The following is a 23,870-nucleotide window of genomic DNA, read 5'->3' as shown; positions in this document are numbered from 1 at the left end:
ATTTGTGTTTTTACAATAGCTGAAATATTCCCATACAGCCGACGTCGTCGTTTTAGATGGGGGAAAGTTCAGGGGGGTCCTTGCGGCTCCTCTCTGCTGTGCTCTAGCCTAGGTACAGCCAGGGGGAGGGGCCGCGTAAGCTGCACTCTGGAAGCGACCTGGGCACTTTGTTTTGGGGAAACAGCTGATATCGTGGGAAAGGTATGACGGCAAATTTTTGTGGTTTTGATACCGTGACGTTTTCAAAGCGCGGTATACCTTCAAACGGTATACCGCTGCATCCCTAGTGCCATGTAAAGTCTATTACGCTAGCCGTTAGCATTAGCCACAGTAGCCGACTACCCACAATGCATTACGTTATCCCAGCACCCGAACGACACGGCTGAATGGCGCTGCTGTAAAATCCTCATAGAAGTTTTTTTTGTCAAGTTAAAACAGTGTAAAAATTACACCGGAAACAGTGGTTTAAAAGTCTTTCCAATGTTCTTGCCATGGAAAAATTGACTTATGCCGTCAAAGGGAAAATGCAAAACTTCCATAAAGTATGGGGACGATTTATAGAATACTTAGAAAGTCGCACACCAGGAATGTAAGTGCCTTGTAAGAAATGCTTGAATAATTTAATTTAATTGATTTTGGTTTTATTTTATAGTTGTTGGTTTGTTTTTTGTTTTGTTTTGTTTTTTGTATGTGTGGTTTGTTTTTGTTCCGTTTCTGTATTCGTGTATATGTACATGTACATGTTGTACTAGTGTCAATACATGTTGTGTAAAAAAAAAGGAAAACCCAATAAATATATTTACAAAAAAAAAAAAAAATTACACCGGAAGCGGAAGAAGCACCCATCAGGCATCATGGCAGCTAGAAATAAGGTGGATAAGCACCGTTTGATAAACTAGGCATCTCGCGCGCTACGTGCGCTCGATTGCTAGGCTCGCCCGCCCTGCAGCTCGCCCAGCTGGCCCTGCAGCTCGCATACGCAGCTCGGCGGCTGCGCGGCCTCACCCTGGCTGCTCCTTGATGGCATACTTCAGGGGTGCTGGATCATGTGTTCTAGAGCTGGAAACACAGCTGTCCATGGCTGAAGATGGGGGTCTAAAGGCAGACTCCCACTTCTTTTTTGTGACATCACTGATCACTGATGATGTCGCAGTGGGATTTATGACATCACTGATGATGTCACACATCACTGGGATTTATGACATCACAGTGGGATTGACATCACAGTGGGACATGGGACAGACAGACAGACAGACAGAGACACAGAGCCCCAGCCCTCATTTACATACTGACTGATGATGATGATGAGAGCCCAGGCGCACAGGCAACTGTGTCAGGTGGTACAGTAAGTGGGCAGCTGTGTCAGGTGGTACAGTAATTGGGCAGCTGTGTCAGGTGGTACAGTAAGTGGGCAGCTGTGTCAGGTGGTACAGTAAGTTGGCAGCTGTGTCAGGTGGTACAGGCATATGGGCAGCTGTGTCAGGTGGTACAGTAAGTTGGCAGCTGTGTCAGGTGGTACAGTAAGTGGGCAGCTGTGTCAGGTGGTACAGGCATATGGGCAGCTGTGTCAGGTGGTACAGTAAGTTGGCAGCTGTGTCAGGTGGTACAGGCGTGTGGGCAGCTCTGTCAGGTGGTACAGGCACGTGGGCAGCTGTGTCAGGTGGTACAGGCGTGCGGGCAGCTGTGTCAGGTGGTACAGTAAGTGGGCAGCTGTGTCAGGTGGTACAGGCATGTCGGCAGGTGTCAGCTGCTAGCTGCTCAGCTGCTAGCCTGGTCAGCTTGGTCAGCTAGCCCTCTAGCTAGCCAATGGACCTAAATATAGTCAGCACATTTATTTGTACTCTACAAAACAAACAATAGAATCAGGTGGTACAGGCGTGTGGGCAGCTCTGTCAGGTGGTACAGTAAGTTGACAGCTGTGTCAGGTGGTACAGGCATGTCGGCAGCTGTGTCAGGTCGTACACTAAGTTGGCAGCTGTGTCAGGTGGTACAGTAAGTTGGCAGCTGTGTCAGGTGGTACAGTAAGTTGGCAGCTCTGTCAGGTGGTACAGTAAGTTGGCAGCTGTGTCAGGTGGTACAGGCACATGGGCAGCTCTGTCAGGTGGTACACTAAGTTGGCAGCTGTGTCAGGTGGTACAGGCACATGGGCAGCTGTGTCAGGTGGTACAGGCACATGGGCAGCTCTGTCAGGTGGTACACTAAGTTGGCAGCTGTGTCAGGTGGTACAGGCACATGGGCAGCTGTGTCAGGTGGTACACTAAGTTGGCAGCTCTGTCAGGTGGTACACTAAGTTGGCAGCTGTGTCAGGTGGTACAGTAAGTTGGCAGCTCTGTCAGGTGGTACAGTAAGTTGGCAGCTGTGTCAGGTGGTACAGGCACATGGGCAGCTCTGTCAGGTGGTACACTAAGTTGGCAGCTGTGTCAGGTGGTACAGGCACATGGGCAGCTGTGTCAGGTGGTACACTAAGTTGGCAGCTGTGTCAGGTGGTACACTAAGTTGGCAGCTCTGTCAGGTGGTACACTAAGTTGGCAGCTGTGTCAGGTGGTACAGTAAGTTGGCAGCTGTGTCAGGTGGTACAGTAAGTGCGTGCTGGCTAACCGGCTAACAGGGGAGAGACATTTATCCGGCTAACAAAGCCCCAGCCGGCACAGCCTTCACTCCGCTCACCGCTAATGCTTTACGACACTGTCATTTAAACATGACATATGATAGGACCGGGACTTAGCCCGCCAATATCCCCCCGCGAGACACACACACACACACAGCTGGTGAGGAGGCAACCCAAGGCGGGAAGAGAGGCAGAGATGAATAAGCAGCTGCTTCCTTGTGTGTGTGTGTGTGTGTGTGTGTGTGTGTGTGTGTGTGTGTGTGTGTGTGTGTGTGTGTGTGTGTGTGTGTGTGTGTGTGCGCGCGCGTGCTGGCCAGTGTCAGTACTGGTTATTTATTTGATTATTTTTGCCAGCTTTACATCTCCCATGAATCAGGCGTGGTTGCGTGTGATATTGGCTGTCCTCTCTCTCTTGGTGTGTGTGTGTGTGTGTTTATGAGAATGGAAGAGAGAGACAAAACAAACAGAGATCCTGCATACAGTCATGTACATACAATTTAATGGAGTGGAGCAAATGGTGGCGAGGATCAACTGAGATAAAGAGAAAATGGTTAAGTCTAAAATGCCTGTTTGATGCTTTCATATCTCATTAATAACAACACTTTCACTCATTTGGAGACCTAATTTACCTGTTGGGCCACAGAGTAAAGAAAATGACAGCTTGAATTTACCCAAAACTAGCAGTTAGCTAGTCCGACCGGCGGTGAGATGTCTCTGTTTTGGTTTATCAGAGACACAGGCTACATAAAATAAGCACAGCAGAAATGTCAGATAGGTTTGATCACTGTGTTATATATCTTGAAACGTTACAGTTATGGCTGAAAATGAGAACTGAAATAAACAATACACAATTTGCTAATATTTCCACAATTCAAAAAATCAATCGGCAGCTGTCTACCCGGAAGTGACTGTTGCCGTTCGCCCAATGTCACGGTGATTGGGTCTATACTCCAGTCTAGGGGAACACACACTTCAACGCCACCACCACAATCCTATAAGAATGCATAGTGTGTGTGTGTGTGTGTGTGTGTGTGTGTGTGTGTGTGTGTGTGTGTGTGTGTGTGTGTGTGTGTGAGAGGGAGAGCAGAATTGTGTTCGGCCACAGCTATGCGTGTGATTACACTGAATCTTTCAGGATGTGTAAAGAGTACCCTGCGGGTGACCAAACGGTGCCCGGATTCTTTAATGAGGTACTTAGGGCTGACTAAATGGACAAAAATGGCTAATTAGTGGCCAAAATGACTCAAGACAGGTTCAGCACCATGGAGAGTGGAGGAGCCCACAGGTACTCCTGAGTGGAGGTGAGCGGCATTGTAATCAGCTACAGAAGTGGACTATGAAAACGGAAAAAAGGAGGAAAAAGGAGGGGGGGAGAGGACAGGATGCATGCCAACTCTGTGAGCGAGGCCTGACTAAATGGCCATTGTGACGTAACGTTCATTTTAGAGGCAAGAATAACATTTGGAGGTGAAACACTTATCACTTATAGGCTACTTTTTTTTTTACGGTGAGCCAGAAGGCTAGTGATGATGATGATGATGATGATGATACTACTAATAAACAAAGTATTTATGTGGAATGTGAAAATGTCTCAATCAGTTCAGGGCTTCCCATAGACTGCCAGTGTAGTATTGATTCATCCTATTTACTTATAGTAGAATTGATCAATGCTACTACACAGGTAACCAAATTCATTGACAAGAAGGTCACTCCCTATATCTATTACATTTAACATGGAAATAATGTTGATGATGACGCTAGGCACATTCACATGGAGCCTAGTAGTAATCAGATTATAATAGGTTTAAAAGCCCAAACAGATTAAAATGCTCCATTACATCTCAATCGGATTAAACAGGCAGAGTTTAAACCTTTTCAGGCTGCGTTCTTTCTGCGCATGCTCATGATGCCCTCCGTCTTGACGTAAAGGGGACTCCTGCCTGCTCCAGCAGGAGAGGAGAGAAGCTGCTGCCAGAAGAGTTATTTTCTAACTATGCACGTGGACAAAGTGGAGATTTTCAACACTCTTGCGAGGTGAAACCCACACAGAGTAGGCTATAAAAGCTCAAAATGTTTTCTCGTCAGGATACCGTGTCTCTCATTTCCGTGCGACAGTCCATATTGTCTGCATAATTCACGCTTTAGGCTACCGATATGATTACAGGATGAATTTATTTTTCACTGCAAGAGTTATTTCCCAGGAGATGGGGTGGGGCTTGTACCCCCAACAGTGTTCACAAATGTGTTCTGGATACTGCAATGAATGGGGTGGGGTTGATTGCCTTTTTCTCCTGCCCTGCCTGTTCATTGTTGTCATTTGTCATGTATGCTCTGGCGGTCTCATAGACCGAAAGCCCGCTTTGCGTGCCGGCAAATGTCTGTCTCCTACAGCAGTGGCCCCCCCAAAGCTAAAAGTCAAACTCCTATGTGCCAGACATGTCTTCTGCCATAGGTCCCTGGAGAGTTTATGACCTGGGTGGGTGGGGTTTGGCCTTGATTCTCCAAGGCCGTTTCACAGTCCTGGCGGTGTGCCGGTCCTGAAGGGATGGCATGTAGCACCAGACAACCTTTTCAACATGGGGGATGATGCACTGCAGTCTGGAGATGCCCTTGCGGGCAGCAGCACCATACCACACGATGATGGAGGAGGTGAGGATGGACAGGACGGTGGTGTAGGAGGGCACCAACGCTGCCTTTGGAAACTTGAACTGATGTCATCAGTGAGTAATGTCATCAGTGATGTTGTCACACACACACCGCTCAAGTTGCCATGCCATCAGAGTGTCACATCACAGTGATGTCACTCTTGGCATTGTGACATCATCGACACAGTTGCTCAACTGAGCATGCTCAGCCCGCGCATCAGTGAATGACAATTGCTTGTTGCGCACGTTGCTGACATCACTGATGATGTCACAGACAATTGATGATCTCAACTGGGCATGCTCGGCCCGATGACACACACACACACCGGACAAGTTGCTCGAGTGATGTAACTCAAAGTTAAAAGTTTACTGAGCACATAAAGCGTGCAAAATTTATCTATTTCTATTTAAAACATGACAGAAGAAGAAATCATTCAGTGATGACATCACTGATGACCTCACAATTGCTTGAGTAACATCACATGACATCTTCACTGATGTCATCACAGATGACTGAATGATATCATCAGTGATTTGTGACCTCATCACTGTCTGTGACATCTTCCGTCTAGAACTGTATGACATCTTGGTGATGTATGACCTCATCACTGTCTGTGACAGCATCATTGATTTATGACCATCAACGTATAATATCACTATTAGAAGTGTAGTGACGTGGCCACCAGGCTGAGTGGTCTAGAACTGTATGACATCATCAGTGATTTATGACCACCTGGCCACCAGGCCGAGGCGTCTAGAACTTATGACATCATCAGAGACCTGGCCACTTTCTTTCTTTCTTTTGTGGGGACAGACATATAGACATACACGCCATAAAAAAGTGAGCCCATATTGCTACAGCAATATTAGGTATTTTTACACATCATCACAATAAGACAGTCCTCCAAAAGTGACAAACACACTGTTCAGGCAGGGTCTGTTATGAGATTGGTCACACCAAATGTTTATGCATCAGTGACTAAACAGTGACATCATCAGTGATGTCATAAATCACTGATGAAGTCACCTCACAACCGCATAAGGACATCATCAGTGAGATTTATGACAGACACTGATGATGTCATATAGGAATTGTGAGATCATCAGTGATGTCATAAATCCTTCCCTGCAGAGGCTATAAGTAGGACCATTAGGGATTAAATACTTTACAATCTGTTGAAATGTTTAACAGGTTTTTTAGTGAATTTCATGAGGACCCCTTCTTCTCAGATCCATTCCAGGCTCACCATGAGCATGTGCGTGAGATGATGCGCAGTTTCTCTGGGCCTTTTGGTAACCACTTCCTGCCTGTGATTACGGATGGGAGGGAGCGTGTGCGCGGTGGACCAGGAGGCTCAACCCCAGCACTGAGGGGCATGCATAGGTACGTGAACGTGAGGAACCCCTTTAACATGGACAGCATGACTGACATGAGGACCAGTATGCATGACATGCACAGAAACTTGGAGAACCTGTCTACAGATTCAAACTGCCACTCATTCAGCTCCTCATCTTTCATGACTTATTCCAAGGTTGGAAATGAGGCTCCCAAGGTGTTCCAGTCGTCCTCACAGACACGTTGCGCGCCTGGAGGCATCAAAGAGACCCGGCGAGCGCTGAAGGACTCTGAGAGCGGACTGGAGAAGAGGTCCATCGGTCACCACATCCAGGATAGAGCTCATGTGATGAATAAGAAGCACAACACCAAGACGGGAGGGAGGGAATTCTACCAGGACTTCCACAATTTGGATGAATCTGAAGCACAGTCTTTCGATGAAGAGTGGAATCGCGAGGTGTTGAAATTTGATCCATCTGTCCCCATGTCTCGCGCCGGACACCACGCAACCCTCGCCAATAATGACATCACTGATGACATTACTCACTGATCACATCACTGAGGACAACACTGCTCAAGTCATCACTGAAGACATCACTGATCATATCACAATTGCTCGACTATAAGTTTATGACATAATCAGTGAATTATGACCTCATCACTGTCCGTGACATGACCACTATAGTGTAGTGATGCGTGGGCCGCAGTTATAACCACGGTGATCGCGGATATCTATCTGTCGGGCGGCAGTGGCGTGTCCAGACTTTTTTTTACCAGGGTGGCACAAGTGGGGCACAGACTAATGAAGGGGTGGCCAGGAAGGGACCCTCAACGACGCCCAAGGGTGGTGCCAAAGAAAATTTGACATTTTTTGGACTTTTAGCCAAAAAACGCACTCGCTCGCACTGTGCACGCACACGGCACACGTCAGAATAGTTAATTTAACATTTGTCCCAACTAGACTATCTATTAATTAGTAACATTACAGTGTCGTTCCTGTGTTTAAAGTTTAATTTAAGAGAAATAGAAATTCAAGCCATGAATACCGGTTGTACCACGACGCGTTGAACGACCTTCTCTTCGCACCTTGCATGGTCCTGGGAAAGATGTTTAGGCAAGGTTGAGTGGGAGCTGCTACTCTTGACTGAAATATCTGAAAGTGACAAAAGCATGGGAATCAGATCCTGCATTATGTTATGGAAGTCACATTGGGACAGAAGTGCTCATTGGGCATTAATGCAGATGTAAGAATTGTATGAAGTACAATATAAATTGGGCACAATATATTTCATATGAAAAGTTAAATGCAAAGGCATACCATGAGGTCCAGGTGGGGAAACGGGCTGCGACATCACTATGGCCTGCTGGATGCTGCTGGGATGGGACTGCACAGGTATGGCTGGATGGAGGGTTCTCAGATGGTGGCTGACTTGGCACACCTATACCAATACAGCCATTTTAACAGTTGTATCAATTTATTTGTATGTCAAATTAGTCATATTACCTTTTTCACACTTTTATTGATAGAAATAACTGTCCCCTGAATAAGCAAAGGATCCCCATCCCAAGTCAAATCAGACAAATAAGCTAAATGTTTACATACCCTGATGTGCAGGAGAAGCTGAAGGGCCTTCATTACCAATAGTATCTGTGTCTGAGTCTACAAAAACACAAGTTGCCATTAGAATGATAATAAAATCAAAAAAAATTAAGTAAGCTAAGGGGCATGTTACCCATGATTATTGTACTTCTACACCAGTGGTATGCAACCTTGCCCTACTCAGGAGCCACATTGACAAAAAAAATCTTTCCTTTCCTCCCTTTGTTTTTTTTAGATTATTTATTTATTTATAGTAGGACTTAAAAGAGCCACAACTACCCATAAAGGAGCTGCATGTGGCTCTAGAGCCTTGCGTTGAGTATCACTGTTCTACACACATAATTGACAAGTTTCAACCTTAGTGTCAATGTCTGGCAATTAACCACAATTCCATTGACATCAAGGCAATATCAAGATAAGTGCTTAGGTTACTAAAGAGAAATCTGGAACTATTAGGATTTTACAGTATATACATACCCACACATACAGCTGGGGGCTCCTGCTGTACGTCCCTGCTCTCAAGCTGCTGGCTTGATTCATTTGACTGTGACTGACAAGGAGGAGAGCTTGCTGCTCTCTCCTGCAGCTCTGACTGTGACTGACTGACTGGTAGCAGTGCTGCTGGCTGCTCTGTCCTGCTGTGCAGTTTTACATTTCTTTGTTTTGATGGAGAAGAAATCCTCAATGTTCTGATTTCATTTCATACTGTAATAGTCACACGACTGTCACTTTATATCTCTTGCACAATAGATTTCCTTGTGCATGCATGGATAAATTTGACATGCTCACATCAGGCCTACAAAGTTACACAAGACAGATTTACATAGCTAGCATTAGCATTGACAACCAAACGACAGGTTTGCTAATGTTAGCAACTAGCAAGCTGAGATGAAAACACACCTGCACCACATTACCACGTAGCCTAGCACACAGGTGTATTGTCAGTTTACCCTGTTAATAGCAGGCTTAATTTTAAAGATAGGGTGAAGTTTCAAGCCTACCGTAACATGTCATGGTATTTTCTTTTAGCCAGGGTGCAATTTGAAAGTGAAAATCTCTGTTTGTTGGCAGGTATGTTGTCTTTCTTTAAACCACTGGCACAGTAGCTATGTGTATCAAATAGTCTACTAAGGCATGCCACAATAAATAAATAGCATACAGTGGAGACACCATGTAGCCGCCAAGAATCAGAGGACGCTTCACTTCAATCTTCTTCACAAGACGATGTTAGCGTTAGTTGATTGTGCTGCTGCTGCTCAGCTGCTGCCAAATCTTCAAATCAAGATCTTCTTCTCTGGGGCTTTCGGCAGGCTAGACACTACTATGGCTCATTACTGCCTCTCAGGTTTAAGACTGGATTGTGCCTATACACGGAAACTTGGTTTACTGACTGGGCAGAGAGCCAATCATATGGGGTGGCACATGGGGTGGTTAATCAGATTCTAGGGGTGGCCCATGCCACCCCAGGCCACTCCCTATTTTTTTTGTTATGATCTGCCCCGGGGGGTGGATAATAGCGGATGGGTTACGGGCGGGTGAAATCATGTAACATTAATGAGGAAAATTACATTATGAATGTATTTTAAGCTTAATTTTTCATCAGGCACATTGTTAGCCGCCTATTGTGGGATAGCAAAAGACCCAAGGCAGTGGTAAACAACAGCCATGTGCTAAACGTCGATTTATTTTGCCTGCTTATGGTCAGGCGCGGACACGTCGGGCCGATGCCCGGTGGCCTGGCCTGGCCTGCATTTTTTTTTATATATATATACTGTATATATATTTCTTTGGCTCCGGTATGGCTCTGTTCTGGAGGCTCCCTGCCTTTCCATGCGCATAGATGGAAAGCCTAAGGCAGGGAGAGCGGCAGCAGCAGATTCTGGGAGCTCCTTGCCCCTCCATGAGCAACATGGAATAGCCTTAATGCAAGGAGAGAAACAAAAGACCCCCAGGTACAGAACAGAGCAAGCAACAATGGCAACAGAAATGACATTGTTTAAGTCAGACACAGCATGAAAGGAGGAGCTGGGGAGGAGGTGGGTTGCAAACAGCTTGCAGATGAAGCAGCCACCTTGGCAGACTGGAGCAGAATTAAAGAGGGTGCCCTGTTTGAGTTGATCCAATTGAATGCATCAGCTAAGCAGTCAGCTGATGTGGGCTGGGTTTGAGATCAGCTCCTAACCAGCTGTGGGCTGGGTTTAAGCTGGGCTTGACATCCGTATGGCCTGCCTGAACTACCGCTGTGCTCCATTTTTGCATCCGGGTTGGCTTTTTAGATTTCAAAATAAAACCCCAGACGTCACTGGTGTATAAGTATGGAAATCTAGGTTCTACACCACCACGCTGCGTTGTAGGTGCGTGGTCCATACAACACAATACATTCACTGGGCTATCTAACTTGCATGATGCTCTTTAAATGGAGGAGCGAGCCATCTATTTCAGCAGGACATTTTTCCATTAGGTATAGAAGGCCTATTGATTCAGTGTCATCTCATCCTGAGAAACACTTTGCAGCAGTATTTATATGTTCTTTAAGTCATGTCTCCCATAATGTGATTGCTGCAGTGCATATCTATTGGACTTCCTTTTTATGTGAGAGAAGAGGCACCATGCAATTTCAGCTGCACAATTTGTGGATTGTGGTCACACATTAAATGAAATTGGCAGCAGTAGACTTATTAAGCGAAGAATTATGGTGTGGAAAGTGAATCTAGCACAATTCATGTTTTGGAGTTAGTGTGTTAGTGCGATTCATTTTGTCGTGTTCTGCGGGTTCATGAATTGTGTTTTGTTCTGAAATGCGGCTTATACAGTACATTATAAGCCATTACATAGACTTTTGCATCTACATTAAACTAAGATATTGCCTTTTTTGCGTGGTTACTTGCAAAGATATAGTAACATTTATGGGATAACCATATACCGCCGGTAGCCATGTTGCAAAGCATTCAGACATATTTATTGACTTAATGGCGGGACTCTCAGGTGGCTCAAGCCTGTGCAGTTGGTACAAGACTGTGGAAAAGCAAACCGGCCCCAGCATCAGTATATGTTCCAGCTGGTGGAAAGGGGGTAAGAGAGACAGACAGACATAGAAGAAGAGAAGACAGACAACACAGCCCCCGCCCCCCCCCCCCCCCCACACACACACACAGACACATGTTTTGTATGCCCGCCCCCCGCTCCATATACCATACAGGAAGCAGCAGAGGATAATCACATCACTGTTCTGAATGGGGAAAGATAATTAAATCTAACATGAGCTAACCCACTTAGCCATTTATTTATTACTGGAACAGCCTTTCCAAATGCAGAGGAATGGCCCTTAATCAAAGAGCATGGTGCAGGTTTTTTTATTTTATTAATTTACATTTTGGGCTCAAGATTAGTATGAAAATACCCAGAGGAATATATATATATATATATATATTATATATATATATATATATATATATATATATATATATATATATATATATATAAAAATATATATATATATATATATATATATAATATATATATATATACAGTATATATATATATATATATTTTTTTTTTTTATTCGTGAAGGAATGTGCAATCAAGGGGCCCCAGGAAGCACTTCAAAAAGACCAGCTCAAGCAGCTGCTATCACTAGCTGGCATCATCACCACTAGTGGCACCAAGAAGCAAGCAGCAGAAAAAGAACCGGAGTCCTATTCCATTATTCCTAGCCGCAGTATTCAGGCGACCGGGCCTGCTTTGAACACTCTTTTTTCAAAGTAAACGCTTTGGACCCCGTGGGACACTCAGCGATGAGGCGGCGAGAGTCAGGGGCTGGGACCTGAGCTACATCTCTGCAATGCATCAACTTCTTGGAGGTTTACTTCTTTTTGGCCCCGGTGCTGGTAATGCACCAGGGGCCTTATGTTCCCGCATGTCGCCAATATTTAGCACGGCTTTTGGCGAGTAAATGGCGGCCGGCCACTAGAGGGCGCCGCGCCCCGTCTCGCGTTGAGCCTAGGATGGCCAGGGTTTAGATCTGCGTGAGCATGACCCGTCGTAATTTGTCAAATTCAAGGTACATTAAAACGTTGTCTTGCTTCAACATACATCGCATCGCATAAACCATTTCCACCCGCAGGTTTGAGGAGTAGCTAACATAAACGTCAGATAAATACTCTCTATAGGCTAACGTTACCTACTGAGGCAGCTAACATGGCTAATTAGCTAGCTAACAGCAGCTATCTTTCTCCTCTAACTAACGTTAACGACACGTTAGTTGACTGAGCGAACGTCGCTGTACAGCAGGTCGTTATCAAAACGTATTGCACTGAAGAGAAGTAACATTAGATAATGACGAAAGACTCCTCCAACCTGTCAGTGGAAATGTATGCACAAACTTTGTGTGTGTGTGTGTGTGTGTGTGTGTGTGTGTGTGTGTGTGTGTGTGTGTGAGAGAGAGAGAGACAGAAACAGGGACAGGGCTCTGTGTGTGTGTGTGTGTGTGTGTGTGTGTGTGTGTGTGTGTGTGTGTGTGTGCGTGCGTGTGTGTGTGTGTGTGTGAGAGAGAGAGAGAGAGAGACAGGGACAGGGCTGTGTGTGTATGTGTCCGACAGAGTGGGGGTGTATGTGTGAGGAAACAATAATTATTTGTGTCCAGTGTTCACCCATTACAAAAGAAGTGTGTATTTGATTGTTATGTTTTAGTTTTACATCAAATTAATTAGATGAACTAAATCGTTTACATTGTGGGAGTTAAGAAACAGTGAGACAGCAAGCGTAGGTTGGTCGAGGTAGTTTACTTCTCTCCACATAAAATGTTTTACATTCACCGCGGTTAGCAACCAGACATAACCACTTAACCCGGAACCGGAAGTACGGTAACATTAACCCCCCGCTCTTAAAGGCACAAGCCTCCTTTGGTGAATGTCTCTCATAGTGTCTCGATGTGGGTCACCACACAGGCCCCCCCAGAATTCACCAACACAAAAAGTGCAAAAAACAAAGATAGTCATCAACAGTCCAACAGAACAGGCAAAAGGGACAGTTAACGTGGCGGGGGGCGGATCACGCGGCCGCAACGGCTGCGCTTTGCAGGAGGGGGATTAAGGGCGAGAAACGGGACCGGAGCCCGGGCCATGGAAGGGGCCGGGGCAGGGACAGGGGTCGGGGCAGGGACAGGGGTCGGAGCAGGGACATGGACAGGGGTCGGGGCAGGGACATGGACAGGGGTCGGGGCAGGGGGCCGCCCCCGCCGCGGGGGTAGAGCCAACTGAACTGGCTCGTCGATGTCCAAGTGAGCAGGCTTGAGACGGTCTATAGCGACCCGCTCTGGCCTGCCCCCCATGTCCACAACAAAGTGCTTAGTGGCCACCTCCAGGACACGGAAAGGCCCGTCGTAGGGGGGCTGCAGCGGAGTCCGATGGCTGTCGTGCCGGATGAAAACGTACTTGGCCGATGGCAGGTCCCTGGGGACGTAGGACTGGGGGAGGCAGTGGCGGGACGTCGGAATGGGAACGAGGGCATCGGCGATGTCCCGGGACACAGCTCGATGAGAGGCGGCCGACCAGGGAGCTGCGGCATCTGGAAGAAACTCCCCAGGGACCCGCAGGGGCTGGCCATACACCAGCTCGGCGGACGAGGCCTGGAGGTCCTCTTTGGGGGCGGAACGAAGACCGAGCATGACCCATGGGAGGCGGTCAACCCAGTCACCGTCCGTAAGGCTGGCCCGATGTCCCGTTGGAACCGCTCACAAAGTCCGTTGCCCTGCGGGTGGTACGCCGTAGTGCGGTGGATCTTCACCCCCAGGTGCTCAGCAACTGCAGACCAGAGCTCTGAGGTGAACTGGGGGCCCCTGTCGCTCGTGATGTCACCCGGCGTGCCAAAGCGGGCCACCCAGCACCCGATGAACGCCCGGGCCACCTCCGCTGCCGTAGTGGAGGACAGGGGAACAGTTTCCGGCCACCTGGTGGTCCTGTCCACCATGGTGAGGAGGTAGGTACATCCGTGGGAAGGGGGCAGGGGGCCCACCAGGTCCACATGCACGTGGTCGAACCGCCTCTCTGGCACCACAAACGGTGCCAAAGGGGCTCTGGTGTGGCGGTGCACCTTAGCACGCTGGCACGCCACGCACGAGCCCGCCCAGGTCCTAACATCCTTCCGGAGGCCTGGCCAAACAAACTTCACCCCCACCAGCTTAGTCGAGGCTTTCACACCCGGGTGGGAAAGGCCGTGGATGGTGTCGAAAACCCGGCGCCGCCAGGCAGCAGGCACCATGGGGCGCGGTTGGCTGGTGGAGACGTCGCAGAGGAGAGTGGCGTCGGCCGCGTCGAACACCACGTCCTCCAGCCGCAGTGCAGTAGGAGCGGCCCGGTAGGCCTGAATGTCAGAGTCTGCGGCCTGGTCCGCCGCCATGGCGGCATAGTCGAGACCCAAGTGGACAGACCCGACGAACGGCCGCGACGAAGTTGTCCTTGCCCGCCACGTGCTGGATGTCCGTGGTGAACTCGGAGATCGCCGAGAGCTGACGCTGCTGACGCCCAGACCACGGCTCTGAGGTCTTGGCCATGGAGAACGTCAGTGGCTTGTGGTCCACGAAGGCAGTGAACTGGCGGCCCTCTAACAGGAATCTAAAGTGTCTGGTGGCGAGGAAAAGACCCAGTAGTTCCCTGTCAAAGGTGCTGTATTTGCGCTCGTTGTCGCGGAGCTGTTTGCTGAAAAAGACCAGCGGCTGCCAAGCACCGCCCACCCACTGCTCGCACACCGCCCCCACTGCATAGTCGGAGGCGTCTGTTGTGAGGGCGACCGGGGCCGTGGGAGATGGGTGCGCTAGCAGAGCAGCGTTGGCCAGCGCGGTCTTAGCCGCACCGAAGGCTTTGTCCATCCCCGGGGACCAGTCCAACACGTCCTTGGGCCCCTTGCCCCGCAGGGCCTCGTACAAGGGACGCATGAGGTGGGCGGCATGGGGAATAAAACGGTTGTAGAAATTCACCATGCCCAGGAACTCCTGTAGAGACTGTACAGTGCGGGGACGAGAGAACTTGGTGACGGCATCCACCTTGGCGGGAAGGGGGACGGCTCCCTGCGGAGCGACATGGTGTCCGAGGAAGGTGATGGACGACTGGCCGAACTGGCACTTGGCCGGGTTGACAATGAGGCCGTGTTCACCGAGTCGCTCAAACAACAGCCGGAGGTGTGTCATGTGCTCCTCTACAGACGCGCTGGCTACGAGAATGTCGTCCAAGTAGACAAACAAGAACGGCATGTCTCGGAGCACAGAGTCCATCAGGCGCTGAAACGTCTGCGCCGCCCCTTTGAGGCCAAACGGCATTCTCAGGAACTCGAAAAGTCCAAAGGGTGTGATGACAGCCGTCTTGGGCACATCCCGTGGATGGACCGGCACCTGGTGGTACCCGCGCACCAGGTCCACCTTGGAAAAGACGACGGCCCCCGCCAGGTGGGCAGAGAAATCCTGTATGTGTGGGACGGGGTACCGGTCGGGGGTTGTGGCGTTATTCAGGCGACGGAAATCGCCACAGGGGCGCCAACCACCGTCGGCCTTAGTGACCATGTGTAGGGGGGAAGCCCACGGGCTGTTTGAGCGGCGCACAATGCCGAGGCGCTCCATGGTCGAAAACTCCCCTCTGGCGATTGCAAGTTTGGCCGAGTCGAGGCGCCGGGCCCGGGCATAGACTGGGGGGCCCGCGGTGGTAATATAGTGTTCCACGCCGTGCTCAGCCACCGCAGCCGAGAACGTGGGTGTGGTGAGGTCAGGGAACCCGGCGAGCAGGCGTTGATACGGATCCCCGGTGGCAAGCGTGTTTGACAGGCAGAGCGCTCCAGCCCCCCCCAGCGTACAGGGGTACGAAGCGAAAGAGAGGGCATCGATCAGACGACAGTTCTTAACTCATTGAGTGCCAGCCACTTTTGGAGAACGGACGCTCCCAGTGCCAGAGTTTTCAGAGCGTTTTCAGTGATTTCTCGAGGCCCACAGAATATTGTGTGATATTACTATGTAAACACCGAACACGCAAAAAGAACAAGGAGACTCTATTGTATCATCAGCAAAAAAAAGTTTATTGATACCATTTTCCGTTCTTTAGTTATGAGCCGGAGAAGATAGGTTGTTTTCAGCGTTTTCAGGCATTTCAAATTATAAGCTGAGATATTCAGCCTTTTGTGAAATGCAGCATTTCAAGCACATTCACTGACTCTAGATACGGTAATATTTTCTGATGTAGTGATGTGGTGTAGTTGTGTCCTGCCCTGCGTGCCCCACCCCCCCTCCCCCCCCTCAGCTGAAAACTCCTCCCCACACTAGTAACACACAGCCTCGCACCAAGCGTCTAAGAAGCCTGGGAAGCGCCGTCTCCCAGGCAGCGCAACATGGAGAAGCCACACGCGGACTGCAGTGAAAGGTTTGGCTTTTCAGTGTCGCGCTGCTGCTTTTCTAGCGGCTAATCATGTGGAGAAACTATGCTGACAGACAGACAGAGGCAGAAGGACTCAGTTGTGTGCGCGGATTGACTGTGTTCGCACGCACCGTCAGTTGCAGCCAGAACAATCTACAGGCTCTGTACATGGCTCTGGACTGCAGCATGAGCGGGTTCTCTTTCATCAAGGCTATTTCAGGGTGTGTATTCCTGACATTTCTGTAATCTGGAGAGCACTGTCGCCACCTAAGGGTTCTGTAAAATAGGTTATAGACCTCCAATAGCTACTATAGTTGTACAGGAGCTGCGGAAGGCTTTGATCGACGTCCCACCGTCAAAAAACGCATTGGACGTCGAAGGACGTCCGTGGCACTCTACGTCACTATTTAATTGGACGTCGAAGGACGTCCATGGCATTCAATGAGTTAATGTCAACCAGCAGGCTGAAGGCACAGAGGAAGTCCACGCCCAGGAGCGGCGTGGACACCGCAGCCATGACGAAGTCCCAGCCGAAACGCCGCCCGCCTAAACGCACCTCCACATACCTGATGCCGAATGTCCGTATAGGCGTGCCGTTAGCGGCGTCCATCTGGGGGCCGTGTCCGCCGGCCATGGTGTCCACGGCCTGTGCTGGCAGGATGCTGCGTTGAGCGCCCGAGTCGACCAGCAGCCGCCGGCCCGATAAGGAGTCGGTGACGAACAACAGCTTGCAGTCACGGCCGGCGCCCATAGCCGCTAACGAGCGCCGGCCCTGGCGTTTCCCTGTACTCTGAAACTGCATGGCTTGCGACACTGCTTGGCCTTGGCCCCAAACCTTGCAAGGTAGTAACAGAGCCCGTCGTCGGGTTTGGCGGCGGGCCGTCACCGCAGCCGCGGTGTCTGTATAGTCCTCCAGGGGTGGGGGTGGGGTCGAGGCGCCCTGGTGGGGCAGCAGCGCATGGACAAACTGCTGCCGGTTAGCGAGGAACACCCTGTCGGCCTCCGCAGCCAGAGAACGATAGTCCTTGGAGGAGGAGAGGGGGGAACTGGCCAGCGCTGTGCGCACAGGCGCCGGGAGCTGCCGCAGAAAAACGTGCGTAAAAAGGAACGAGGGATCAGCTGATCCCAGCACAGCCAGCATTTTGTCCATCAACTCTGACGGCTTGCCGTCGCCGAGGCCGTTGAGTGACAGCAGGCGGTCTGCTTTCTCCAGCTCCGACAGTTCAAAAAGTCTCAGAAGGAATGTCTTTAGTGCATCGTACTTGCCGACAGCCGGTGGAGCCTCCAACAGCATCATCGCTCGTGCCGTCGTCGACGCATCCAACGCCGACACAACATGGAAGTATTTGGTCACATCCTGCGTTATTCCTCTCAGCTGGAATTGAGCTTCGATGTGTTGAAACCACGGCCGTGGGTTATGCTGCCAAAAGTCGGGCAGTTTGACGGTTGCCGCGTAGATGTTAGCCTGAACGTTAGCCGCGTCGTTAGCAACGTTCGGTGCGGGCGCTGCGACGTTGTTGTCCTCGTCAGACATTGTTCGGATTCACGGGGTCACCAATGTGGGAGTTAAGAAACAGTGAGACAGCAGACGTAGGTTGGTCGAGGTAGTTTACTTCTCTCCACATAAAATGTTTTACATTCACCGCGGTTAGCAACCAGACATAACCACTTAACCCGGAACCGGAAGTACGGTAACATTAACCCCCCGCTCTTAAAGGCACAAGCCTCCTTTGGTGAATGTCTCTCATAGTGTCTCGATGTGGGTCACCACAACATACTATATTACCAAAGCACACACATACTTGCCAGTTAGCCTAACTGTCATTACAGTTGGAGGTTACATTAACATGACTTTATTTTTTCTCAGTCCACAATTCAGCAAACTGTTAATAAAATACATTTTGTTCATTGGCATTTTTTATGCCACATAAAGGTCCGCAATACCGCGATACCGTGAAACCGTGGTATTTTTGTCCAAGGTTATCATACCGTCAAAAAATCATACCGTTGCATCCCTAGTCCCCGCCCCTCTGAACTTTCTTATGTAGAGCTGTTGTTTCTAGATTTGCGCACAGTGCGTTGTGTATTTATATACAGTCTAGCTCTGTAAATACCTATGGCATTTTAAGTTGTAATATTTTTTGTCTCGCCAAAAGTAACCATGTAGATTCCCACTTTGAGATTAGTTTATCAAAATGACGCCTGTACGGATATCTGAATTTGGTGCTCTCGGTAACAAACTTCAGTCCCCAACCAACTTTGCGCACCTTTCTCAAAACAATGTCCTTTTTATTGCGGGCCATCGATATACAGTCTGGTAGACAGATCGAGCAGTGTCTTCCTTTTGTTTTACCCATGGTTTTACCAAGCAGTGTCTTCTCTATGTAAAATAGATCTATAAGGTGACGAGCCTGTCCAGCCAATGACGGCTTGAGACTGGCTGCCACAGCTGTCAATCATCCCTTTTTATATGTCAAATAACTACTTAAAAACAAACTGATCAGAAGAATGACCACTTGCACAGGCATTAGCATGATAATAACTATCTAAAATGATACAACCCACCTTTGGAAAAAATGGGTGACGATACCATGCACTTATTGTTAAATAAATTTAATTCTGGGCGTGGGGTGCATTTGCCTCTTTTCACAGCCTAATCTTGGCAGGTTATATACACGTATATATATATTTATAAAACGGCTCCCTCAAATCAAGCAATCTGATTGGTTCACAGCCATTGTATAAATCCAATAACCCACTCCCATAGAGAGCCGCAGTAACGAGTCCGGAAATCATCGATGCTAACAGCCCTGGTTCTTCACAGTTTTCGCCTATGGGAGTTTTGAATGGGTTTTTGGCGCGATGCTTCTAATAATCTCTCTGAGCAACGCTGGCTTAATCAAACGCGAACCAGTGTTTAGTAACATCATCTTCACACATGAAGACTACTTTTATGAGTTTTGAAGCTTTTATGTGCCGTTAAAAGGGTGGCTAGCTAGCAAACGGCTAAATGAGACTACACTTTTGAGTCGATGGGGATATATACGTCAATAACGTCACCACTTCAAAGGGCGAACACGGAAATTCTCTTTCCCTCACCTGGTTCAGCCCGTTCAGCCCGGGGTAATCAGTGCACACATCAACAACAGTCCAGGTTGAGTGCTGACGTGACGTGGAAGCCTATGCGACAGTGTGTAGTTCTGGATTAGCTTAGCTCGAGCTTTTTACTTCTAGGGCTCGCATTTACGCTACAAAACTCATGAAAGTGGTCCTCATGTGTGAAGATTATCCGACGGAACTCTGGTTCGCGTTTGATTAATCTTGCGTTGCCCAGAGACCTTATTTGAAGCATCGCGGCAAAAACCCATTCAAAAACCCCATAGACAGAAACAGTGCAGGAAGTTCGGGACTTCCGCATTCTGCCTACAAAAATACGTCATCCCTGCGGCTCTCTATAACCCATGGCCATGGGTTATTGGTTGCCATGGCAACTCTCTTACTAAAAGCCTTTGGTTACCTCAAAAAAAACAAATGGCGGAGACAGCTGTCAGATCCTTGTGAATCGATCTTCGCTTATAACTTTACTAATACTTTGCAGAAAATTATGTTTTGTACAAGAATAGATGCGGGCTAATGTCTTCTTTGCAAAAAAAAGGCTGTTAACCCCGCATTTAACCCCGCATTTAACCCCGTAACGTTAGTTGGTGTCGGGCTTTGCAGAAAGCACTCAGCTTCTCAGCAAGCGCTGAGAATGCAGCGCTGCGCTCGAGCTGCCTGTCGGGCTTTCCAGAAAGCTCTCAGCTTCTCAGCAAGCGCCAGGATTGGCCAATGTCAACTTCAGTCTCCAGAACAATCCAATCAAATCACCCGCACGTATATCTTCTTGCTAGAGGTCCCGCCTTACAGTAGTGTTTCAACTGACTCTATCAGAATACCATGCCAGTCGGACTTATAGTATTATTATTATATTTATATTATCATACTTGGAAACCGTTTTATAAAAGCAATATAGCACTCGAGCAGCGTGTGTTGTGGCATATATCCCGGTGATCAGTTGTTATCCGCCTGCGGCCTCGTGGGATAACAACTGATCAGCGGGATATATTTGCCACAACACACTAGCTCTCATGCTATATTGCTTAAATATATATATATATATATATGGGAGCATGTGGGCAATGTTTCTGTTTGTTTCCATTTTTGTCCCACTGATGATGTCATCAGTGATGTCATAAAGTCCCGGCATTGTGACATCACTGATGATGTCAAGTGATTAATTCGGCAGGCGTAGCGGTTACTGTGGGCCTTATGGTTTCTGACGTATACACGGTTTTATGGAAGAAAAAGATGAAGAAAAAGAAGAAATCAGTGATGTGACATATTGATGACATCATCAGTAGTGTCACGATACTGACATCATTAGTGAGCAATGCCTTCCGAAGCAGGGACAAGAGCAGAGATGATGTCATAGGCACTGATGATGTCACAATGCCTATGAAATCAACACTCTATCACTGATGACATCACTCACTGATGACATCACAATACTGTCACAATGTCTATGATATCATCAGTGATGTCAAAATTGCCGCATTGTGACATCATCTCTGCTCTTGATGATGCAAAGTTGAGCAATTGTGCACAATCTGAGCTGCTATTGAAGTGGGTTTTGGTTGCCACAGAATGACCACAGCACACACAGCATCACAGATCTACTGTCTCATAGCTTGGAGGGGGAAAAGAAATGGGGCTCACCTCAAATGCATTGAAATGATACACAAATTGAACGTGTAATAAATGCTACAATTAGTATGCAACCTTGAGCGGTCGATGTTTGCAGGTTCTCCACCCTTTCAATCCATTAAAATGTTCCGCGGCCATTGATTCATTTGACAAAGAGAAACTATAAAAGACAACAAAAGAGAGGTGGAGGCAGAGAGAGAGAGAGAGAGAGAGAGAGAGAGAGAGAGAGAGAGAGAGAGAGAGAGAGAGAGAGAGAGAGAGAGAGAGAGAGAGAGAGAGAAAATGATGGCGGCTGGCTGGATATTTCCATAAAGGGTAGTGCTGGATGGATCTGGAGTCAGTAGTATTTCCCAAATTCCCATCAATCTGCATAATGGAAAACTGGACTCAAGGAAAGGTTGAGCAGAGGTTTGACTTGAAAGACCATACAGAAAACATTGAGCCTTGCTCAAGGGCACCTAAGTGGTGGTAACGAGGGAGGGGCAAGTGCTGCTTTTTCCCCACCCAGATTTATCCTGCTGATGCAGGGGATTGAACCGACAACCTTCCAGCCACAAGCTCACTTATCTAACCTTTAGGCCACCACAGCACACTTAGTTTTCCCCACACTTAACGTTAATCAATGAAACCTTATGAATTTGCTCCTATACAGTTGTTACTCAATTAGTTTGACCATGTTTACTGCTGGGTTTCCGAGGTACTGCTGCAGCACCTTGTGTGGGGTTTTTGTTATTGGAATGTTTTCCGTTTTCTTTCTTTGTTCTTTACAAACCCCCTCCCCTCACTGCTCCACAGCAAAGTGGACGAACGAAATGAGAAACAACTATAATATGCAGCCCTCCTGCTCCCAGTCTCCACTGATGTGACTTCAGCGCAGGCGGCTTGCGTTGCATCAGCAGCAGAGAGGCTGTAGCGGCTTGTGTTGCGTCAGCAGCAGAGAGGCTGTAGCGAGAGAGTGACTCTTTCTGTCAAATGAAATGGGTTCCTTGAGAGAGGTGGAGAGGCTATTTGTCTACCAGTCCAAACAAGCTGAGGCTAAACAGCAAATCAATACTGATATCTTTAGGCCACTAACCGCTCCGTTAATAGATTATTGATGTCTGGGGCCTGGCCGGAGTACATTTGGGCTGCAACAGCAGTTCCTCTTGACCAGCGCACACAGGGGAGATGCAGCGACGGAGGAATGCCAAAATTCCCCCAGAAATGTGTGTGCACATGCAGGCAGGTAGGTAGACAGGCACGCAGACAGGCATGCACGCAGGCAGCATGCAGACTGGCAGGCGACACGCATGCAGACAGGCACGCACGCAGGCAGGCAGGCAACATGCAGGCAGGCACGCACACAGGCAGGCAGAAGGCAGGCAGGCAACATGCAGGCAGGCACGCACACAGGCAGGCAGAACGCAGGCAGGCAACATGCAGGCAGGCACGCACACAGGCAGGCACGCACACAGGCAGGCAGAAGGCAGGCAGGCAACATGCAGGCAGGCACGCACACAGGCAGGCACGCACACAGGCAGGCAGAAGGCAGGCAGGCAACATGCAGGCAGGCACGCACACAGGCAGGCACGCACACAGGCAGGCAGAAGGCAGGCAGGCAACATGCAGGCAGGCACGCACACAGGCAGGCACGCACACAGGCAGGCAGAAGGCAGGCAGGCAACATGCAGGCAGGCACACACACAGGCAGGCACGCACACAGGCAGGCAGAAGGCAGGCAGGCAACATGCAGGCAGGCACGCACACAGGCAGGCACGCACACAGGCAGGCAGAAGGCAGGCAGGCAACATGCAGACAGGCACGCACACAGGCAGGCAGAACGCAGGCAGGCAACATGCAGGCAGGCACGCACACAGGCAGGCACGCACACAGGCAGGCAGAAGGCAGGCAGGCAACATGCAGGCAGGCACGCACACAGGCAGGCAGAACGCAGGCAGGCAACATGCAGGCAGGCACGCACACAGGCAGGCACGCACACAGGCAGGCAGAAGGCAGGCAGGCAACATGCAGGCAGGCACGCACACAGGCAGGCAGAACGCAGGCAGGCAACATGCAGGCAGGCACGCACACAGGCAGGCACGCACACAGGCAGGCAACATGCAGACAGGCACGCACACAGGCAGGCAGAACGCAGGCAGGCAACATGCAGGCAGGCACGCACACAGGCAGGCACGCACACAGGCAGGCAGAAGGCAGGCAGGCAACATGCAGGCAGGCACGCACACAGGCAGGCACGCACACAGGCAGGCAGAAGGCAGGCAGGCAACATGCAGGCAGGCACGCACACAGGCAGGCAGAACGCAGGCAGGCAACATGCAGGCAGGCAGGCATGCAACACGCAGGCATGCACAGAGGCAGGCAGCATGCAGGCAGCAGGCAGCAGGCAGGCAGACAGCAGGCAGGCTAGAGTTTGCATGTTCTCCCTGTGTTCGTGTGGGTTTTCTCTGGTGCTCCGGTTTCCTCCCACCACCAAAAGACATGTATAGCATTGCTGCTAAGGTGGCTAAGTGTATTGGGGCCCTTAATCAAAATGTGCGCTCCAACA

The 23,870-nt window shown here is 49.2% G+C and overlaps 1 pseudogene across 1 annotated transcript; it reads left to right on the top strand.

Annotated features, from left to right (window-relative positions):
• The first annotated feature begins 6,434 nt into the window (after positions 1 to 6,434).
• On the top strand, positions 6,435 to 7,139 carry LOC310777841 (myeloid leukemia factor 1 pseudogene; annotated as a pseudogene). The gene has a single exon. The product of its transcript is annotated as a myeloid leukemia factor 1 pseudogene (transcript).
• The last annotated feature ends 16,731 nt before the right edge of the window (positions 7,140 to 23,870 follow it).

The sequence above is a fragment of the Poromitra crassiceps genome (genome assembly GCF_964638095.1).
Source record: "Poromitra crassiceps genome assembly, chromosome: 6".
Lineage (NCBI taxonomy): Eukaryota > Metazoa > Chordata > Actinopteri > Beryciformes > Melamphaidae > Poromitra > Poromitra crassiceps.
Note: the sequence above shows the minus strand (reverse complement) of the source record. Positions and strands in the feature narration are given on the sequence as shown.